Below are 20748 nucleotides of genomic sequence, written 5' to 3'. Positions count from 1 at the left end.
ATGTGTCGCCCTGCGTGTTTCAGAAGAGTCTCGTCACTTAGGATGAACTGTTAAATGAATACCGGCCGACGTGTGCGAGTGGAGCAGATGTTTAGTCATCCTGACACTTTGCCAGCCGCGTCTGACTGCGATACCAAAGAGCCCGAGGCAAGTCATCCTGATAGCACAGGCTGTCGTTCTCTCCAGGTTTAAGCAGTATTACTATGGCTTAAGTGGTTATCTCTACTCTCTCTGTGATTCTTGGCACCGACGGGTTACTCAACGCTCTTTTTCACTAAGGTGCCAGCTGCACACGTCACTCGGGTTAACAAGACAGCAAAATATCATTAGTAACACTCCAAATTCCCTTTTGCAATCAGAAACAGGGACGGCCACATTCCCAAGAATTTTTTTGTCGAACAGAGTTTTAATGTTTCTTTTAAATGTAATGAACATTTCAAAAAAGTTTACTGAAAATTTGGATGAGCAGGATTTTACAGAAATCCTCACAATAAAGAGCAGAAGCTCTTGTTGTGTTACTCAGTGTTTCGGATTTTTAGGATTTACTTTATGTGAGGGCTGTTTTACTGGGAGTTACTTCCTCAAACGGATCAGATGGCCTGATGCACAGTGCAAAGGGGAGGTCACCTGCCAGCCTTTTGTTACCCCTAGTTTTACGGTAATTCATTATTAATTCATCATTAATCAACTGTGATGTTTTGTCTCATAGTTTCGGTATTCTAAAAGGTAGAGGGTAATTCGCTAAATCCCCTGCTTTAACGAACTACAGAAGCTCATAAATAAGATGAATATTAAAAACCAGTGACTTTGCTACACTAAAAACTATTTATTTCTGTACGCTCAGTGTGAAGCTGGAGGCAGCAGCAGCCAGTTAGCAGCTCGACTTAGACCTGAGTGCTCGGCTCGCTCAAAATTCAACAAAAAGTTCAACAGCAGATATTAGGACTCTGCGTAAAGTAGACTTTACACAATAGTATACACATAAGTGTATCTTTGTGCTTAGTTAACCAGCCACTAGCCCCAGCTTTATATTTATTGACGGTTATCATTTATTGGGGTCTGGTCCCACCAGTGATACCAGTAGCATCATAACCCCAGTTGGTATGGGAAGCAACAATCAAAAGAAGAACTGCAAACCAACAGCGGGAAAAGGAAAATAAATAAAACATGGCATGGTTGTGGTAAAGATGAGTCATGTAACACACACTACTTAAAGGTGCCTTAAATGTGGCTTTGTATAACGGCAATGACGCAGTTAGGGCCGCCTGCTGTCATTGGTCAACATTGCGATACAAGCAAAGATCTGTGTTTACAGAGAGCTGCAACATCTGCCAAAAACCTCACTCTTGGTCAGCGGTTTACTTGCGACATTCCTCAGACATAAATGAGCGCGCACAGCATCGACGGGAACAACAGCACGGGGAGCTCTGCGTTCATTGGGAGAGGTGAAGTGACGTTGGCAGGGTTTCTACAGAGAGTGTGAGTGTTGGTGGACCTCACGGGCCAGACAGTTTCTAGCGGAGGGGACGGGATTGTCGCCCTCAGGAGAAATGGAGGGGCCGTGAGATCAGGGCGAAGGGTGTGAAGGGAAGGCGGTGAGGGAGAGAAGGGGAGGAGGGACGTAGGTGTGTCTCAGCACGCAGCCCTTCCGGGAAGACGGGCAGTGACATCCAAAGCACTTCCTACCTACAAAGCTGTTTGAGGTAGAGAAGATCTCACAGATTCAGGGGAGACCCATTATCAGCAGAGGCCGACATTCAAGGCTCCAGCTAATTGTTCAGTCGGTTGCTGATGCATAGTTTTACCTTTAATGAATTTCCTTTAAAGCAATGGATGTGACTAGAAGAGAATGTTCACAAGCAAACCACTAAAAACAACTACAATCTGGTGTAACAGCATCTGTGGCTGCTAGGATTCAGAGAGAGCTAAATGTAATCTCAATATTTTTGTTCGGCCTTTGAAAAAAACAAAAAACAGCAAGGGGTGAAATATTTAACATAGCTATGGTTGAATTCAGTGGAATAAACTAAAAATCTTGAGGGGATTGTAAAAACCTACTGGCATGTGAAACCTCTATCGTCTGAGGAGGAAGTGGAGCCGGCCCAGGGTGTTTTCCACATTACATGCAGCACTAATATCAAAGGAGATAACAATTCCAGCTGCGTTGCTGTTGCTGCTACACACAAGAACATCTGGAGGAGCCATTCCCCAACAGTGGCTGCAGCCACCCCATCCACCACCAAACACAATCAGATCCACACACTGGTACTTCTGCGTGCATAGACCTAGAAAACAAGATATGGAGCCTATAAATCAGAGCATGCATTGAGGTTTAACCCGGGCCTGGGTGGAAGGCACCATTCATTTAGTTTCTTGCCTTTGTAGCAGCCAGGGCGTGGAATAAGAAGAAGGCAAAAAAATAGAAGAAAGACATTTCTATTCTCAATAAAAGCCGTCGCTCCCTTCTGAAGCTTAATATGAGGGTGAAGTGGTTGCACGCGATGGATCTGGCCCTAGGCGTAGTAGGCCTGCGACAGCTAAGATGCTGCCGCTCAGATGTGCGCCGTCTATTAGGCCCTTCGGGCCAATCTGGCAGGCCGCAAAGGCAGGTAGGTTGGGTATGAATCAGAAGCACACCTTTCAAGCTGAAAGACCCCCAAGGAGAGCGAGATTCTCCTCACGCATCTGCAGTAATTTGCTCATTTGTAAAGAGCTGGATGAGGTGGTAGCTCTAATGTCTGCATGCTCGATATGAAGCTAAAAGTTAGGCTTAGCACGGGAACTGGAAACTGCATTAAACAGCCAGCCTGTCGTTGTCCACAATCTCCTCTAAAGCTTATTATCTAACGCGCTACGGCTCTATGCTTAGTCCGAACAAAGAGCAACAAGGAGCCACTTTGGGGAAAGTATGTGAGGGACGTCTTACCACTTTCTTTAAATATTATTCTGGTCAAGTTATTCCTGAGGAGAAACTGAGGAGCATTTTATATTCTATTTTTTATTTATTCTTTTGGTCCAACACGCAGTTTAGATGCGTATCTACCAAACCCTGCAAAAATAACGTGAGATTCCCTGTTGGACCAACAAACTTCTTCTCAATAGTGTGGGAATTAGTCAATGGGATGCATTTGTAAAGATGAAGACCAGCTGGTCTACAGAAAGAGGGCACCAGAGATCCCTCACACGGCGTTGGAGTCAGTGCAGCCAAAGCAGTGTTGAATGCAGGTGGATTTTGGCAACCTTGCCGCATTACTAACTGAATTCCTTTGAAAAGAGACAATCGATATGCTTCATGAAGTGAAAGACACTGGGGAGCAAAGTGTCATTTATATCACTGGAGTATCTTGCCAAGATTTTGTTTAGCCGACTCGTGAGCCACAAAAACATGTTCACACAGGCTTTGCTGCTCCCAAACACCTATAAAAAAACTTTGATTTATAAAATTAACATCCCACCGCCACCATTAGTACAGCTTTTTGGCACAGAAAGTTGAAGTCTTTATCTTTTTCACCAAGTGAAATGCTCAATTTGAGTCTGTAAACACACGTCCCTGCTCTGCTGCATTAATTCGGATCCTTGATTTTGATCTCCAATTGGACAATCTTATAGGAGTGCAACACTAACTTGGTTGAGTAGTCTTCCATTTACTTTGTCCACGGAGAAGAAGCTCAAACTCTTGACTGAACTTTCTACCTGGTAAAACTTGGCTTGGCTGAATTTATTCACTACAACTTCAACTGTGACTCAATTTATACAAGTAACAACAATGAAAAGACATGATGCAATGAAAATGAATTATGCAAGTCCCGCAAGGACATTTTTTTGTCAAAAAGCAAACAAAGATTTAAAAATCCATATTTATTTAAAGACATCGATATTCCAAAAAGTGAAAAATGTTCCCACTTGTTTCTTTTGCATCCGTCTCTCAGAGAGGAGAGAGACGTTGGCCTTAAAGTAGTACCTTCCTATGGAGGAATTTATTATGAGCAACTGTGGAAAAATAAAAGTACGGCGGTACCATTCAAGGGGGAAAAAAAGGCGAGCATAAAAGGCAGCCGATAAAGAAGGTAGATTGGCGATAACAAACAAAGACTGTACATGCAGAAACGTGCCAAGAGCAGGAGACGAAGGCCTGCGATAAGACGCGCCGCGCTGAAGGTGGCGAACCACAAGCGTCTGAAACTGAGAGACAGACTCTGGCACAGCGAGGGAGAGAATGAAGTGTGCACGAGGGTGTGCGTCTCCCAGTTGCACCTGTGAGTAATCTCAGGTGTCCGTCAGTGCGCTGTAGACCGGCATCTCTCTAGGCTTCGCTTCCTTTAAATGGACCAGATGAATTTTTCAATCTGCCCCTTTTCATCCCAATTCCTTTATGTCCACCCAGGTCACTTAGAGCAGCCCGCTCTGGTGCTGATCAGCACAAACCCGACATACCGTACACAAGCTGCACAAAAGACAGGCAGCTGGGTCAGATCCCCTGCAGCAGCCAAAACCACTGAGCATGACGGCAATCTTGAGACTAACTAGGCTTTGTGATGCCGATCTGTACACACCAACCCTGATGAATGCAACAGTAAAGAAAGAAATGTTCTCATTCAAAGCATAGCATCACAATATTATGCTGCTGAGCACTAAACAGTCAGACAATGTTAAGGAGAATGAATACCAATGTGTACCAATTCAATAAATGGTTGTGTGAAAAGGAGAACGATCACAGCTCAATTTTTGTTGCAGATCCAGGTGAACCCCCTCAAGTTAGACCGGCTCCTATAGCACACAGCTGGTGGACTGACTTATTGGCATCAGGGAACAGATGAATTCAACTTTTCTCTGTTTTATTTCATTGTACATTAAAAATGTGACTTTATTATATTGGACTCCAGACAAAGGCTTTGTGGAATTTTCACTGTTATGGAACTCAACAAATGACATGGGACATAACCCACTATCTGATCTGGTCGAGGTCTAATATCCATGTGTAATGTTGCATCACCTTCATCCGGCTCCCCGTTGAAGTCAGACATGACTTATAAAGTTGCAAAGATACAAAGGAAAGCTTGACAATGACAAATTAGAAACAAAAGATGATAAGCGATCTTAGTGTCAGCAGCATCTGTAGGGTCGTGATAAGGACTGAAAGGACAGTGAAGCCCACAGGTTAATAACCTCTTATACTGCAGTTTCATGTAGCCGCATACATGAAAATCGCCCCACATAGGCTACGGAAACAGCTGAACATTAGATACCAAATATGGATGAGCAACTGAGCACTCAATTGTAAACAAAGACACAAAAATCCAACAGAAACTAACTTTCACTTCAAGTGCTGTTTGCACTCTTGTTTTGCTGCAGACATGGCAAGCTGTCTGCTGTCCATCAGTCCACATCAAGCACATCCAATGTGCAGGCCTCCTCCTCCTCCTCCTCCTCCTCCTCCTCCTGTTAGAAACAGAGGCCGAAGACGGGCACCATGCCAAATACACCAGATAGTTTCATCCACAGCTGCAAGCAGACGGACGCCCCAACTAACAATGAAGTCCACTCATTAAAGCCGACCAGGATTGACAAAAGAGAATTGCAGGGAATGAGTAGGAGAAAGGGGAAACATAATAATAAAAAAAGGCATCCTGCAATGGAATAGATTCAAGAAGTGATAATAGCTGATACCAGATGCAAGAGAGATATGGTTTTGTTTCCTTCGGCTATGCAGAGCAAGACTCCCACTTCCACTCCGTCGGAAAACACCAACCACTACTATCTGCAACAACAGTGTCATATCAGTCTACAATACGCAGTTTTTTTGTTCCCAAGCATGATGTAATTAAAGCAATATATATATATATACACACGTGATTAATCCGCTAAAATATTTTAGTGATTATTGTTTAACTGCCTTTTATATTAATTATGTAAATAAACATACTGATGTTATGCTTTTTACATTTAACATTAAGTTAAGGGTTACGTTAGGGTTGTCACCAGTCCCTTAAAATATGGAATCGTCCTGTATTTGAGAATAAAATAGCGCATCTCGGTTTGTCCGGGATTGACCGAGCATCCCATGCAAATAATAAAAGCGGATGCTGTACTAAAGGTGGCGACCCTAATCCAAGGAGCACTAAACAAAGTACAGCTGACGCAGAAGAAAGTGTTTGTAGTGGTGGCAGGTATTTAGCCTCCCTGCCAGCATGGCTAAACAGAAAAACTACGGAAAATACCCGTCACAAATGTTGTTGTTGAAGTGGCCAATGACATGGCTAACATCTGCTGTAATTATCTTCCATTTTCTATAGGCTGTTATTGGCAGTGACATTTCTCCACACTGTGTTTGATTAGCCGCAGCTTCAAAACAGTCAAAGATCTCTCACAGACCCAAAAGAGCTGACCACACGAGCCTTCATTTCTTCCAAGGGGTCCTGTGTTTCCTTGCAGAGACTCTAACATTAAAGACTGCTGCTTTCTATTTCGGTCGTACGGTTAACTTTTACGGAATTGGGCTAAGAAAACCAGGACCTTCGAGTGCTGTGTGTGTGTGTGTGTGTGTGTGTGAGAAAGAGAGCACAGTTAGCATGTAGCATAAAGGGACATTGCTTGGTGCGACGCCCGTGTAACCTGAGGCCGCCCGGTGATGTCCTTTCATGCGTTCACATGAGCTCGGACTGTCTGTGTCTGCGTGTGTTTGTGAGAGAGTGTGTGTGAGTTGGTGGGGTGACCAGCCTCCATCGAGGCATCCAACGGAGGCCTGGGCAAGAGGGCGGGGAACAGCTGGCCTTTCATTGAGAGGCGTTTTTGTGCTGGCAGTAAAGATTACACTCAAAAGGGGCGTGGGGGTGGGGGGGGGGTTGACTTTGTTCAAATAGGAGGCAATTGTGTTGGAAAAAAGATATTAATGTGAAGGAATTAAGTGGCTTGTGGGGGGGGAATTGTTTTGTCAAGCAATGTTGTTTCTCTGGACAATTAGAGTTACTGAGCGGACTAAAAATATTACCACAATGTACAATGCATGGTATTTCTAGAGAAAAGCTACGGCTAATTCTTTTTGTAAGCAACGCTAACTGGGCCAAGGCTACAACTTGCAGCACTAAGACTGTAATCAGTGATGTTCTGCCAACGTAGCACCACTCAGAGCCCCACCCACAATAAAAGACAGACTTGGTGGACAACCGTTGTGCTGGCAGAGCAAAAATAGATTCAGTTAGCAGGGTGCCTTCACATGAGCAAAATGTTTACTATCCCACAACATATTGAGAGAAGAATGTCTTCTTGCATTTCAGAAAAGTCTTTTTTAATGGAGGGAAAGCAATGGCAAATGGTGAAAGAGACCGGTGGTGATTTGGTTTTAACAACCCTAAAACTCTGATATGATGCTGGAAAACGGATTATTCAGAATAGTTTTTATTCTAATCATTTTTTACAGCAGACCTTTATGTAGCATGTAATTCGGACTTATGACAGCTATATTCATTCTTTTTTTTTAAACCATGTCATGAGCCTATGGAAATCGATATATATATATATAAGTTTAAAGTAGTTGATTATCACTTTTTGGGGCCTATATAAAAAAAATACTTTAAATTTAGTTGTCTATTAGATACTCTGAAGCTAGAACTTTTAACATCTAAACTTCCGGCTTCATGTAAATGACGGTTAGACGATAAAAAAAATGCACCATCACTGCTGGCCACATCTAAAATAATATTGAACATTCTCACTCGCAGATACTGGATCGAACTACCACCGAGCTACCACTAATTCTCTTGATTATGTATAATTAAGTTCAATTGGGTAGCATCAGCTATGCTTTCATTGATTTTTTATATTAATGTTATGTGATCAAATGATTAAATAAAACATTCATTCGAATAAATATATTTCAATTTCAACCTCGTGCCAAAGTTTCTTCATAGTGTTCGACAGAGTAAAGATCTGACGGTCGAACCCCTCGGCCTTGCAGAATGATTCCATCTTGTTATTTTTAGCGGCGAGTTGCCGTAGCGCCCCGAGACCCGGCGACCTGCTCTGTTCTGCAGCCTCCATGGAACTAGGCCACCCAGTGAAGACATCAAAATGCTGATTGTTGGGCTCCGGAATATTTACCTCATCCTTTATCCCCACCCCCATCCGGCCATTTGGTTCCCACACTCCCCTCCACTGCTCTCCAACCTAACCCCAACAAAAGGGCAAATGAGCAGTGACCTCACCGCGTGGAGGCTCGCTGCTCGTACGCAGCCTCACATGCACGCATTGTGGATAAACACCTACATTCTGGCACACACACACGCACACACAATCCACACACCTTCTTCTTGTGTCTACGACAAAAAGTGAGTTGTCTTTCAAATGTGGCCATGACACTGAACTGAATGAGAAGCATTTAATAGGTATCTTTTGGAATTTGGTTGCCTCGTCTGCCGAGATCCAACCATATTGACACTTGAGCATTTTTGGATTCTGACCAATCACGGTTTGCCATCGGGCATGACACCGATAAGCAATTGGGGACGGTTCCACCTGACACCACTGACTAGCTAGTGTTCACCATTCAGCAACACTTGGCCCGGGAGGCGTGCTGTTTAGAAAGAAGGTGTGCACACAGCGTACATTCAGATTCAGGTACTGGAAGGGAGTCCAGTTTGAGTGTATTAAAAACAAAAAAAACCTGTACTCTTTTCTCCTTGTCATTTTAGAGGGGGGGGGGTTTCAGATCACCGCTGCTCCTCTAACTGCTTTATTGTGGTTCCCCGTCCCCGTCCACACCTCCCGGCTTCTCAAGCTTAATGGCAGAATTAAAGGCCTCTCTGATCAAAAGGACCCAGCTCCAACTGAAATACCCTGCAGCTATCATAACGGCTTGTTTATTATGCATTGCCATGACAACATCAGATAAGAGATCTAAAAATATAGGGGCTAAAGAATCGGCGCAGACGATGACAGGGTGAAGCGTGCAGGTTACAGTGACTGAGTCTGTATGGCAGAGGAAACGGGGGGAGATAACAACACAGGCCGGGTCAGCCCTTCGGCTGGGTTAAAGCTTGCTTGCATGTGGATATTCCCCAGTGATGCCAGTAACGCGTTACTTAGTACCTTACGCGTTACTCTAAACTGACCAACTCAAACACACAAACAACAATGGAGGAGGAGAGGGAGAGATGCACATTTTTGAGTTGGAAATACAATCACTATTTTGAGTATTTGTCAGCTAAAGATGGAAATATCAAGGTTTGTTGTACACTCTGTGCTGGTGGACAACGTGTTATCAAGCCAGTGTTTTCCCTACTACAGTGATGTGCGGTCACTGGAGGCAGGGGAGGTAGTGCCTCCCCTCTGTCATCATGGAATGTAAACAAAAATGATTTAAAATAACAATGATTAATATATATATATATATATATATATACACATATATATACATGTCCACTGATCTGTGATAGAAGTGTAATTATTAGATTACAATCAATCCAATGATCATTATGGGCAATACCGCAGAATTTGTGTATTTTCCTGTTCAAATACGGGCAGGCGGCAGCGACGAGCTGCACCTCCTCTCGGATTGCGCAATCCCTCATAAACCCCGTTGAGCTGCTCATGTTTTTTCAATTCATTTCTCTATATGTTCTTCTGTTGTTTTTCTTCACGTATTACCGACAGATAGCATAGTTAGCATGTGCTAGTTAAAACAGTAAAGTAGCAAACATCAAGTGCACGTCATCAGTCCATTAAGACTGAAAACATACAGTCTGAATCGAACTGACCAAACCCGACCAATAATGTCGTTTTTGTCCAGAAGGAGAGGCGAATGGACTTAACGTAATTAAGTTAAGGTAAGAGCATGCATATACTGCTGTACACGACAAAAATTAAAGACCAGGCCTATTTTTAATAATATTTTAAAAATCAAAAAAAAAAATTAAGCAATAATGTACAAGAGGCTGTACTTTATCAATAATACTGTTTAAGTGTGTTGTTGGCAAACCTTATTGCTTTTATAATGCCGTTGTCCGTGACATAAGTAAATAGCTGCCTTTCAGCACAACACAAGTTGTAGACACCAAACGTTGTGTATCGCATTTCAGCAGCCTACAGAAAATCCCCGTGCTTGGCTGTTGCTATGCAACAGACAAACCACATTGGGACCTTCACGTTTGTTAGCCAAGCACCAGAATGTGTTTCATGATTGGCAAGGAGATTGACATTAATTTGTGTGTCTCATTCATTCACATCGCTCATGACGTTCACCTGAATTGTCCTCTTTGGCTAAAAGGTGCCCTAAATCGGTTGTGAAAGCTCGCATTTGAGGGCAACTTTTTAGGCGATCGGCACCGAGCTAAAAACTAAAATGACAACCAACGGTCGCCCAAAATCGAACCGTTATTTTGATCACCCCACTGATATGCAACACTCAGGTCAATGTAAACCGGTAACATTACATTATGGCACAATTCAGTACACCCTGTGTACTCACTCTCCACTAATCAGAATGCTTGATTTCATCGACCCGTATTATAAAAGAATATACATTAGGGTATGTGAAAAATAACTAGCGACCCGACTAGATAAAGTGTTTTATGTTGAGTCGCCGGGGCGTTGTCGGCAGCTGCTGAATGTAAGTAATAAAGTAGTAAAGTAACTTTTAAAAACAAGTAATCTGTAAAGTAACTAGGATACTTTTTAAAGGAGTAATCAGTAGTCAGTAATCAGATTACTTTTTCCAAGTAACTGTGGCAACACTGATTATCCCTCAGTGAACTCAAGGATACATACCGTAAAGTACAATTTGAAAGCTACCTAAATGCCATTTCTTTAAAGAGGGAGGTGCAGCACAACTATTTCTACCGCTGGAAAAACTAACTGATAGCGTTTTTAAAATAGCTGACTGATATAAAAGAACCTTCATCTATTTACACTAGATAAGCCATGTGAATAACAGTAAAACAACGAACAATGCAACATTTCTAAGCCATATCTTAAGTACGGTTGGCAAAGAGCAGTGAGACTCACATTAATATAAATTATTGATTTTGGTATACTGTGTGGCAGTAAAATCTACAGCTCCAACAGACCCCCCCGGCATTCAAGTGTGTTTGTGTTAAACGCCACAATCAGACCCATGAGAACAGAACAAGTGCCGCTGTTCTTTCACCCCGCCGGTGCACCAAGTGTTGGGGAGTTGACCGTGAGCGATGGGTGGGGCGGAGAGGGAGAGCTGGCAGTGGGCCGTCCGGGGGGAACACGCCCCTAGGTCGCGCGGCCAATGATCCCCGAGTGAAAATGTCACTCTGAAAAAGAAAATGATTGACAGGCCACAGTGAGCGTTAGTGAACGCTAAGGAGGAAACAAGCAGAGCACACCCGCGTGGCTCGAAGAAACATGACTCACAGCTAGTGTTGCCTCCCGTGTCTCCAATACCTCCCATTCAGACCACAGCCCTGCAATGCTATACCTGCTAACGAGACATTCTGCCTCGGCTATTTACTTTCTACTGTATTTATGATCTCCTCTGTACTCTGGAGGCAAAGTCTTTTCATATTCACTTTGATTTCTTCCCATTAAAACGGCGTTGCTTTACCGCGTCAATGATTGTCAGGACCTACGTCTGAACTTTGAACCCCCGGCCTGGGCAAGAGGCGCTCTCTAATGTGCGCTGTGGGAAGGCGAGGCCTGGAGAGAGGGGGCTCTGGGTTAACTCTTTTATGACTCGCACCATAAAGCTTCCTGAAAAGGTTGGTTGGGCTGAATAAGCGAGGGTATGTTAACCTGTCACCTTCCCACGCAGCAGAGCAGCGCAGGGTCATGAGGCAACGGTTCCTCGAGGATGTATGTATGTGTGTGTGTGTGTGTTGGTGGTTATTTTTGTTTGTGTGCCAGACGTGTCTTTCTCCTCTCCTAAAAAGAAGGTGTTTGTGCAAGCCATCCCAGGGGAGCCCCCCCCCCCCCCCCCCACACACACCCCACTCGCCTGCGGTGCTGTGAGATCGCTCCCACCTGTGAAGATCAAATATGAGACATTTATTATACGGGGGGGACTTATCTAGCGCTCTCTATCTGATGGGCTATGTAATGGAGAGGTCTTGGACGGATCCACTTTCACTGCCCTAAAAGGCTGGAGAGGTGACCCAAAAGGAAAACATTATGTGAGGAAACAAAGGCCCTGTGGGCGTGGAGGAGAAACCCTCTGAAGGGTACTGCCCTTTCTCTCCTCCGTATCCTCCATGTAGACTGGAGCCACTCAGTCGCTGCAGAGCATATTATGTCTGTGTGTTTTATTTGTAAGTGTGTGGGAGATCTGTTTGAGATCTCGATTTCACAGTTGTGTCTAATTAGACCGTTTACAACAATTTGGTTTCGGGAGGTGATGATTGACTGTATGTGTTGTGATATATATATATATATATATATATATGATATATTGATGTGCTAGCAAGTTAAACTGTAGTGCTGTAATTTTACCGTACCATGGACATCGACACAAATCAAAGTTGAATGAAGCGTTCCTGTTATCAAAAAAGGCTGGGACTTCCTGGTGGGGAGAGGAAGTGTCTCTGGAGAGGTAGATGGAGGGTTGAGAGATAATCTCTTCACATTAACAGGCTTCACTAAACCAACAGAGAAGTGTATATCCCTGGGATATCTGAAATCACACTTTCAGATACGGTCCTCGCCTCACACGCACTTCAAAGGACTTGTTTATACATCAACAATAAAGAATTAGCTCTCAAGTTTAATACAAACACAACTATGAACAATTCAAAGTCTGTTTTGACCCAAAAAGGATGCCATGTCACAGTCAGACTCAACCTAATATGGACGAGCACCTGGTTCAGGTATGATGAGGCTGCCACCTGAACAAATGACATTGAACAGAACAATGCCCTATGATAAACATACAGATGGATATTCATACAGATATTCACTGTGTTCAACTGGCACAACATAATTCTTTCATTGCTATTATACAGTGTATTTGTTTCAAAATACTTGTAAAATAATAAAAGTGCTAAATTCAAAATTTAGAGCATTAATATAGAAAAAAAAAGCTATTAGCAGATCACAAGGTTGTCAAGGAAACAGAGCGGCCACCTTCCGGCCCCTGGACAACCCTGTTAGCTATTTCAGCTCTGCTGCCGTGGCCTACAGACAGGGATGTGCAGTATTTGTATTACTTTTGAGTATTTTATCATTTCATTTGATACTTAATAATATGTAACAAAATTCTTGCGGAGTAATTTTGTATTTAAAACACTCAAAATACCTTTTCTACAAACAATTCACGAGATGATCTGAGTGTGACAGATGTCAACCTGCTTGATGTATAATTTATATCTGGGTGTGGTTACAAACCATATTGTATGGTAATGGTTACAATATCAAGCTAGCAATCGATGCTTACATGCTAAAGGCACTAGCCTGCAGTCAAGGCCAGTGCTAGGCTACAAGTTAACTTATCAGTCCAGTAGCTAGCTGTAGGAAGAGGGAGATTGGGAGCTTGTATGTTCATGATAACCTTATCAAGAGAAGTCTGATCACTTTTCTATTGATTTACTATTTACCCTTTATTTCTTGTTCATTTTTCATGCTCTTTATGTGTATACAACTGGTTTTAATTCTATACATAGGCCTAATGTGTGATGCTATTCATATGTGATGAATATTTTCTTGTTGATAAAAGAAGGAAGTGTATTGGCTGTTAAGTCCCATTAGTATCAATATATATTTGTTGTCTTTTAATAGCTTTGCTTATTTATACTGACATTCTGTCTGTTCTTCCTTTTAGTGGGATTTACCAGAGCTTTGTGTACATAATATATGGACCAAACCTCAATGCTCTGCTATATCAAATTGTGAAAAATGGAAAATCCAGAAAAAAAGAATTTCTCAAACACACTATCTGGCTATTTGTATATCTTTTAGGGGTATTTTGTATCAAAATACATTTTGATGTATTTTACCCATTCATGCCTAAAGCGTTCGCCTCAAAGCCCTCAACGCCACTCCAGAAGTGTAAAAGCAATTCCTAAATCAGATTTAGCCTCTGAATTTTGCTATTTCAAATCTTTTAAGCCTTATCTTAAAAAATTTTCATTTGGCTTTCCGCTCCTTAGAGGCCTTATTGATGATACAATTATTAAACAAAACAGCTCCATATTACATAGTTTCCTTGTGATTGTGAAATAGATATTTCACTGCCACCAGAAGGCAAATGTATGGCTCTACCAACGCCCAACTACATGTGGATTACGTCGGTTTACTCATTCAACCTCTACAGTGAGTCAATAATTGATCAAAATCTGATTAGTCTTTATTTCTCCTGTCGAAGGCTTTCTCACGGCGTGGCTCAACCACTAGTCTCACATCTAATGATTATGAGATAATAAAGTCATCACCAGATATTAATATCTGATATCTCAAGATAGTCCTATAATTGAATAGTCATCTTAGAAAAGTGTGTCGATAAAATAAGCTCATTTGAATTTGCCATCTGTACTTAAATACAAAAAGTTGTGATAACAATTCAAAACAGGTTCCAGTTTCATCTTTTGGTTTTGAACCTTTGGATTGTTGATCTAATAAAAATGCATGCCTTTGAAATATATGAAAGATAACATTTTATTTTAAATGCTAACTTTCCCACTGATACTATGGCTGAATCGTTTAGTTGAGCGATTACCAAATTGAATGAAAAGGAATGAATTTTGTTAATCAATTAATCAGTGGCGGCTAGTCCATACAGGGCAATGGTGCGTGGCCCCACTGTGTTGTTTATTATATTAAAAGTACATTGCACAAATAGTCAATATACGTGCCGGTTAAGAACATAACAACACCTGCAGTGTCCCGACCCAAACTCGGTACGAAGAGAAGAACTCGCCGGAGAAACTAGAGGTAAAACAGACAACGCAGCACATACAACGCTTCTGTAGAGACTTTAACACGTGGAATGTTTAGCCAGCTAGTTAGCTACATGCTAACGTGTGCACGACGTCGCCGTGTTAAAGATCATTAAACATCATTACCCAGCTGCGACGCACTGTGGATGAGGACACACAACCAGGATGTGGATGAAAACAGGCATTTCATCCAAAATAATTCATTGGGGGCTTATGAGTTGGACACTGATCCACACCACTGTGCCACCCTCATAATATATTTAACCAAATATTTGGTTAAACATATATTAATTGATATCCTGAATTGTTTGAATAAGATGTTCATATTGTGTTAAACTGTTGGAATAAATGTTAATTATTTTACTGCGTGTTTGATAGCCTTTTTTTGCATTGGATCATACTGGGATGTTTACTGAAACTGATTGGCTGACCCTACCAAAAACAAATCCACCAGCAGCCACTGCAATTAATCATTAAAATTACTTTTCCAGCTGAAGTTACAACCATGAGGTAGCTCTAAAATGTGGAGATTCCATTTTGATCTAATACAAAACTGTCAAAGGCAAATAGGCAAATAGAAAAAGCAAAGTAATTGCATTTCAACCCTGGAATGAGTAGCTAAGATTCCCACTTCACTGCTCCCTGCATGCAAGTAGCATAATGTCATGCATTGACATGCTTCTTTTGTTAATAAAAGACCTAACCAAATCATGTAAATCCTAAAAAACCAAAATCATCAAGATCATCAATTATATATAATTGATTTTTGTACTTTACCAACACCAAAGCAACTGAATCCAAACATAAAAGGGTGGGTGAGGTACCTGCTGAGGACAGTTTAACCAACATGTGCATGTTCAAGCAAGGGGATTAGGAGAAAGAGAGCAAATGGAAGGAGGAGGGAGAGGGATGGGGGGACCAAAACAGGAGGGAGTGCTCAGATAGTGTGGCGGTGCTGGGATAGGTCCTGAAGCACAAACTGTGGCTCTGGCCTTCTTGGAAGGACTCCAGGACTTGTAGTGCAGGTCTCCTTTGATAAACGGCCACAGTATGTGTAAGAGTGTTGGGCTGCAGCCAAGGTACACAGCCTTTTGGTAATAGTTAACAGAGTAGGCAAACAGTGGAAGTCAGCGGCGTGGAGGTAGGTCAGAGTACTGCAGGAGGCCGCACTGTCCCCCCCCTCCCTCCCTCCCTCTCAGATAGATCTGGCACTGCACCGGGACACTTGGCTCAGCTCCTGGCAGTTGGGTTTGATCTCGAGCGTCATCAACATGCTGTTGACTCATGTAGGACAAAGTGCTGTAATGAGCACTCAACAGGATTTTCTTCATAAAATCCTATGGGATGTTAGCCCAGTATTAAACAAATGGCGTATGAATGACAGGAGGATTTCTAAGTCATTTGCCGGGCACATTAACTGCGCCATTGTTGCAAGTCCTTTTTTGACTCCATCAAGGTCGTACTGTCTGCAATGCAATGCAATTGTTCCCGTTATAAGTTGTTGTTATTTTGTAGATGCTGCTACAAAACCACTTCCTCCACGCCAGGGGAACATTCCAAGCGGATGCAAACACACGTGTGTGTGAAATGCAGTTTGAGATGTTGAGAAATTGAAAGCCATGGACGGCACTTGAATGAACCAATTCCCCTATTATCATTAATCTTTTGACACTATTTCTGATAACATGCACACTTCCTCTTATGTTGTTCAGCTTCATTTTGATATTCATCATCACGGCATACAGACACAAAGACTTAATGCTCTGGAAAATAGCATTTAGACCCACTGGCAGGAGTGGAAAATGATGTGCAATCTGTGTCGATGACTTTTTGTGACTCACCCTGTCACATCTCATCTGACAGAGATTGTTACGTTGTCTCTGTGACTACAATGTTATTGTGTATTGGTGATTCTTCATGGTCACATTTACCCTGCCAGAGGTAGAAGCGCCACACAATCGTGTGTGTGCGCGGGGTGTAGTGTAGTGTGTGTGTGTGTGTGTGAGTGCGCGTGCTGCTTTCAAGTGTTTCCCGCAGTCCCACACTGTGCAAGGACTGCAGCACGGCAGACATGTCATTACCCGGTCCTCTGCCAACCTGATTCTCTAATCTCAGAGAGAGCGGGCCAAACACCAAACCACACACAGCTCTGCTTTAGTCTTCAGAGCTGACTTTCAGGGCTGCTGTGGTGTAATGCTGTGCTAACCCTAACCTAGGGCGCAGAACAAGGAGCAACACCATGCTCCACTCCGCTCCTGCACAGCAATCTAGAGGTTTAAATAGCAGCCTGTGAGGGCCTGGGCCCTGGCAGCTCTGGTCGCCAACGGACCGTCACAAAGTAAAAATTTTTTTTAAAAAAAAACCTGCATGCAGCTCTGCAAACATGCCTTGTTAGCAGTCAAGTACAACCCGCTGTCTCGGAGCGGCTCCCTCAGAGGAGGTTATCGGGTGAATGGCCCTGATGAGACATCATGGCCCCTGTTCTCTCAAATACAGACTGCCTTTTGATCCCCCCACCTGATTCCCGTAAAGCGCTTTTACTCCAAGGGCGGCTGGCATGAAAACAGCGAGGGTTCTATTTTTTTGGGTTTCGTAGAAGGAGAATCCAGGAAGCCTTTTGTTGGAATAAGTGTAAATACAGAGATTATGTAACCCAGATGTAGTTGATATGACCTCCCCCCCTCCCCCTTCCCCCCTCTATCACTTCCCACTCTGTGATCAAGGCCATTTAAAGAGAGACTGATCTGAACTTAGTGGAAGTGGAAAACCGACAGAGCACTCGAGCATGGAAAAGCCGAGATAGTGAGTCATATTTTAAGCGAGTCCCACAGTGAAGTCGTTTGTGTTTCCGATGCCAGCTACGCCACATCGTGGGTTAAACACGAGGGGAGGCGGCGAGCGTCCTGAGCCACTCTCAGAGCCCCCTAAACAGCCATCTGTCTGTGAGCATTCCTGCTGGGTGCCAAGGTATTTCCTTTGGACAAGAGAGGGAGGCACAGAAAGGGACCGCTTCTAATTAGGAGCAACTAGTCGGGAGGTCGTGGCCAATTGGAACGGCTCTCCTGGAAACGCACTCCTCTTCGCCGCCGGACGCTCCACCAGGCGCGGCCAAGTTCAGTTGTCTTTTTTAGTGCGTGCAACAACGTCACTGCATGGCTTGGGGGCGCCATTGTTATCGCATGCTTTTAAGGGAGTACGTAGCTATAAAGTAGTGTCACATTGAGAAAAGCATGTGGCGCCGCAGTCCTCGGCAGCTCTATAGGTGGATGAGTATTGGCTACCGTGTAAGTTGATCCCAGCCTGTATGGGATCAATTTAGAGTTGTTTAAGGGTCTAAAGGCAATCAATATTTTTGCCCCCCTTCCCTCCCAAAGTGGAAGAAGACAGGAAACGTGTAGGGATTTGGTTATTGTCTCTTGTTGATGGATGGAAATGTGTACTGACATGTTTTTAAGGCACAGTGGAGAAAAAGTGCCCCATAGTCAATTAAGAGGGAACAATTCCATATTGGTGAATACAATTATCAGAAAATAAAGAATTAGCATTAGCATAAATTCTGACCACATGCCTGAGATCAGTGGCAGAAGAACGACTCAGATATCAGTTCCTCAGAGATAAATGGACCCAGGAAGATAATTAATGCATATAACTGCTTAAATGACTGAACAACCCAAAAAGTTGATTTGTGGGATTTTGACCTCTGTTCTGCAGTGCAACTAATCCTCCAGTGTCAGTGGCTGGTGGGCTCCAATCTGACAAATAATTGAACAAATCAAAAACTGAATGTGCCTGAACTTTCTTCAATTGAACAAAGATAAAACAGAAGTTATTGGTTTTAGGTAACAAAGATGAACGATTGAAAGTCAGTGCTGAGCTTCAATTACTGATGTTAAAATCCCCAAAACCAAGCAAGAAATCTAGGTGTAATTATGGATTAGGACCTTGATACATCAAGGAACAATGAAGGAGACATATGTCCTGACAAGATTTTGAAAAACCTGTCCATGCATTTATCTTCCGACCACTGTAACGGTGTGTTTATGTCTGTAAAGCTAGCTTAGACTAGCAGCTAGGTTAGCCTTTACTGTAACGCCATCCGTTGGCCACTCATCCCTCCTTTGTTTGACACGTGGAGGAATTGCTCTGCAGTTCTTCGCTGTGTGTCTGTTTGTGTTCTTTATCTTCTACTGCCGTCAAGTCTGTCCCATCTAACTAACATCAGATGGCAGGGGTTCAGTTTTCAGCACACCGGAAGTAAACAAAGTTGCATTAAAATGCTGATCGCAATAATCTAGGCCACATTAATTGCATAGATTAACGCGTTAATTGGACAGCTCTAGTAAATCAGGAAGTGACAGCTGATCCAGAACACTGCAGCTTAAGTCCTCACTAGGAGCAGGAAAATGGATCACATCATCCGGTTCTCAGGTCTTTACACGGGCTTCCCGTCAAACAAAAAATGGACTTGTAGAATTCTGCTGTTGGTTTATAAAGCACAGAATGAATCAGGGCCAAAGTACATATCTGATCTGCTGATACTTTATGAACCGCCACGAACCCTCAGGTCGTCTGGGACCGGTCTACTTTCTGTCCCAGAGTCAAAACTAAACATGGAGAAGCAGCGTTCAGTTTTCTGCTCCACATATCTGGATCTCTGCTGAGTCCCTCAGTTCCTTTAAATCCAGATTACAGTCTGCAAACTGTTTGCTGCTGCTTTTAATTGCATTTTGGAATTCTACACTGATAATTTTATTCTATTTTTTTTTTTTTTTAATCTTTGATGTTTAAATCAATGTTAATTGCCTTGTTGTTGAAATGTGCTATACAAATAAAATTGCCTTGTGTGTGTGTGTGTGTGTGTGCAGACAGACAGACCAGTTAAACACACTTGTCTGGCTAGCCTTTGTATCTGGTTCAGAAACATAGAGTTTTCATTTAGTCCAGTGGTTCTCAAACCTTTTCTGTCAGGGCCCACTTTGGAGGAAGAAAAATGTTCAGGCCCCACCGCCCCAACAGAATTTTTATTGAAATAACATCCATGTGACTCCATGTGTGCTTTTATCGATAATAGAAAAGACATTTGAGTCACTTTCATGTAAACCAGATTGCTCCCTCAGACAAAAACACAAGTCACAGTGCTTCATAAAGCACACTGCTCCTTAATTACTAAGAATGGGTAAAATGCACAGAATAATTTCCCCATGTAAGATAAACAAAGGATTATAAATAGAAAACTCATTTTAATTATTATTTTTTTTAAATCTACATGCCCCCTAGCCCGTCGCGCCCCACAGTTTGAAACCACTGATTTAGTCCAACTGAGGAAACAGCGTGTGACTGGAAGTATGATAATTGGCTGCGTTCACAAAGAACAATCATTCACCACCCATTCACACAGCAGGTGTAAGGAAGAGGCAGACAACTGTCAAGGAAAAAATATAAACAAAGCTCTGTTCGAAGTTGAAAAATGAAATTATGAAGCATATATTTGGTTCAGCTGGATTTATCAAGAGAAGGTTCATGGCCATTTAAAATCAGGAAGACAAGAAAGGCAACAGTGAGAACTGAACACACGTTATCTGGTTGACTGTTTATTTTCTCAGTCTTACTGTAAGTCCCCTAATCAAGTGTGCGAATTAGCAAGGGGCACGACACACATTTGCATTTGCAGATGAAGTAATTACTTACTAGTTAATCCTTACACTTTCATGAGATCAAACCTCTTTTATCCTAATAATTCATCTCATGTCATTCAGTGTTCCCCCTACCATTATATCCATGAGGGTGGCGGGTTCGCCTGAAATCACACCACGCCCCCCTGAAATGACTCTCTGCCCCCCCTCCTCCACAAGAAAGTCTTTCA

General features: G+C 42.7%; 1 protein-coding gene across 1 annotated transcript in view; it reads right to left on the bottom strand.

Moving 5' to 3' along the window:
* LOC119215063 (E3 ubiquitin-protein ligase RNF43) overlaps positions 1-20748 on the bottom strand; it is a 65669-nt gene that overhangs the window by 36782 nt on the left and 8139 nt on the right. The window lies entirely within an intron of this gene.

The sequence above is a fragment of the Pungitius pungitius genome, chromosome 16 (genome assembly GCF_949316345.1).
Source record: "Pungitius pungitius chromosome 16, fPunPun2.1, whole genome shotgun sequence".
Taxonomy (NCBI): Eukaryota; Metazoa; Chordata; class Actinopteri; order Perciformes; family Gasterosteidae; genus Pungitius; species Pungitius pungitius.
Note: the sequence above shows the minus strand (reverse complement) of the source record. Positions and strands in the feature narration are given on the sequence as shown.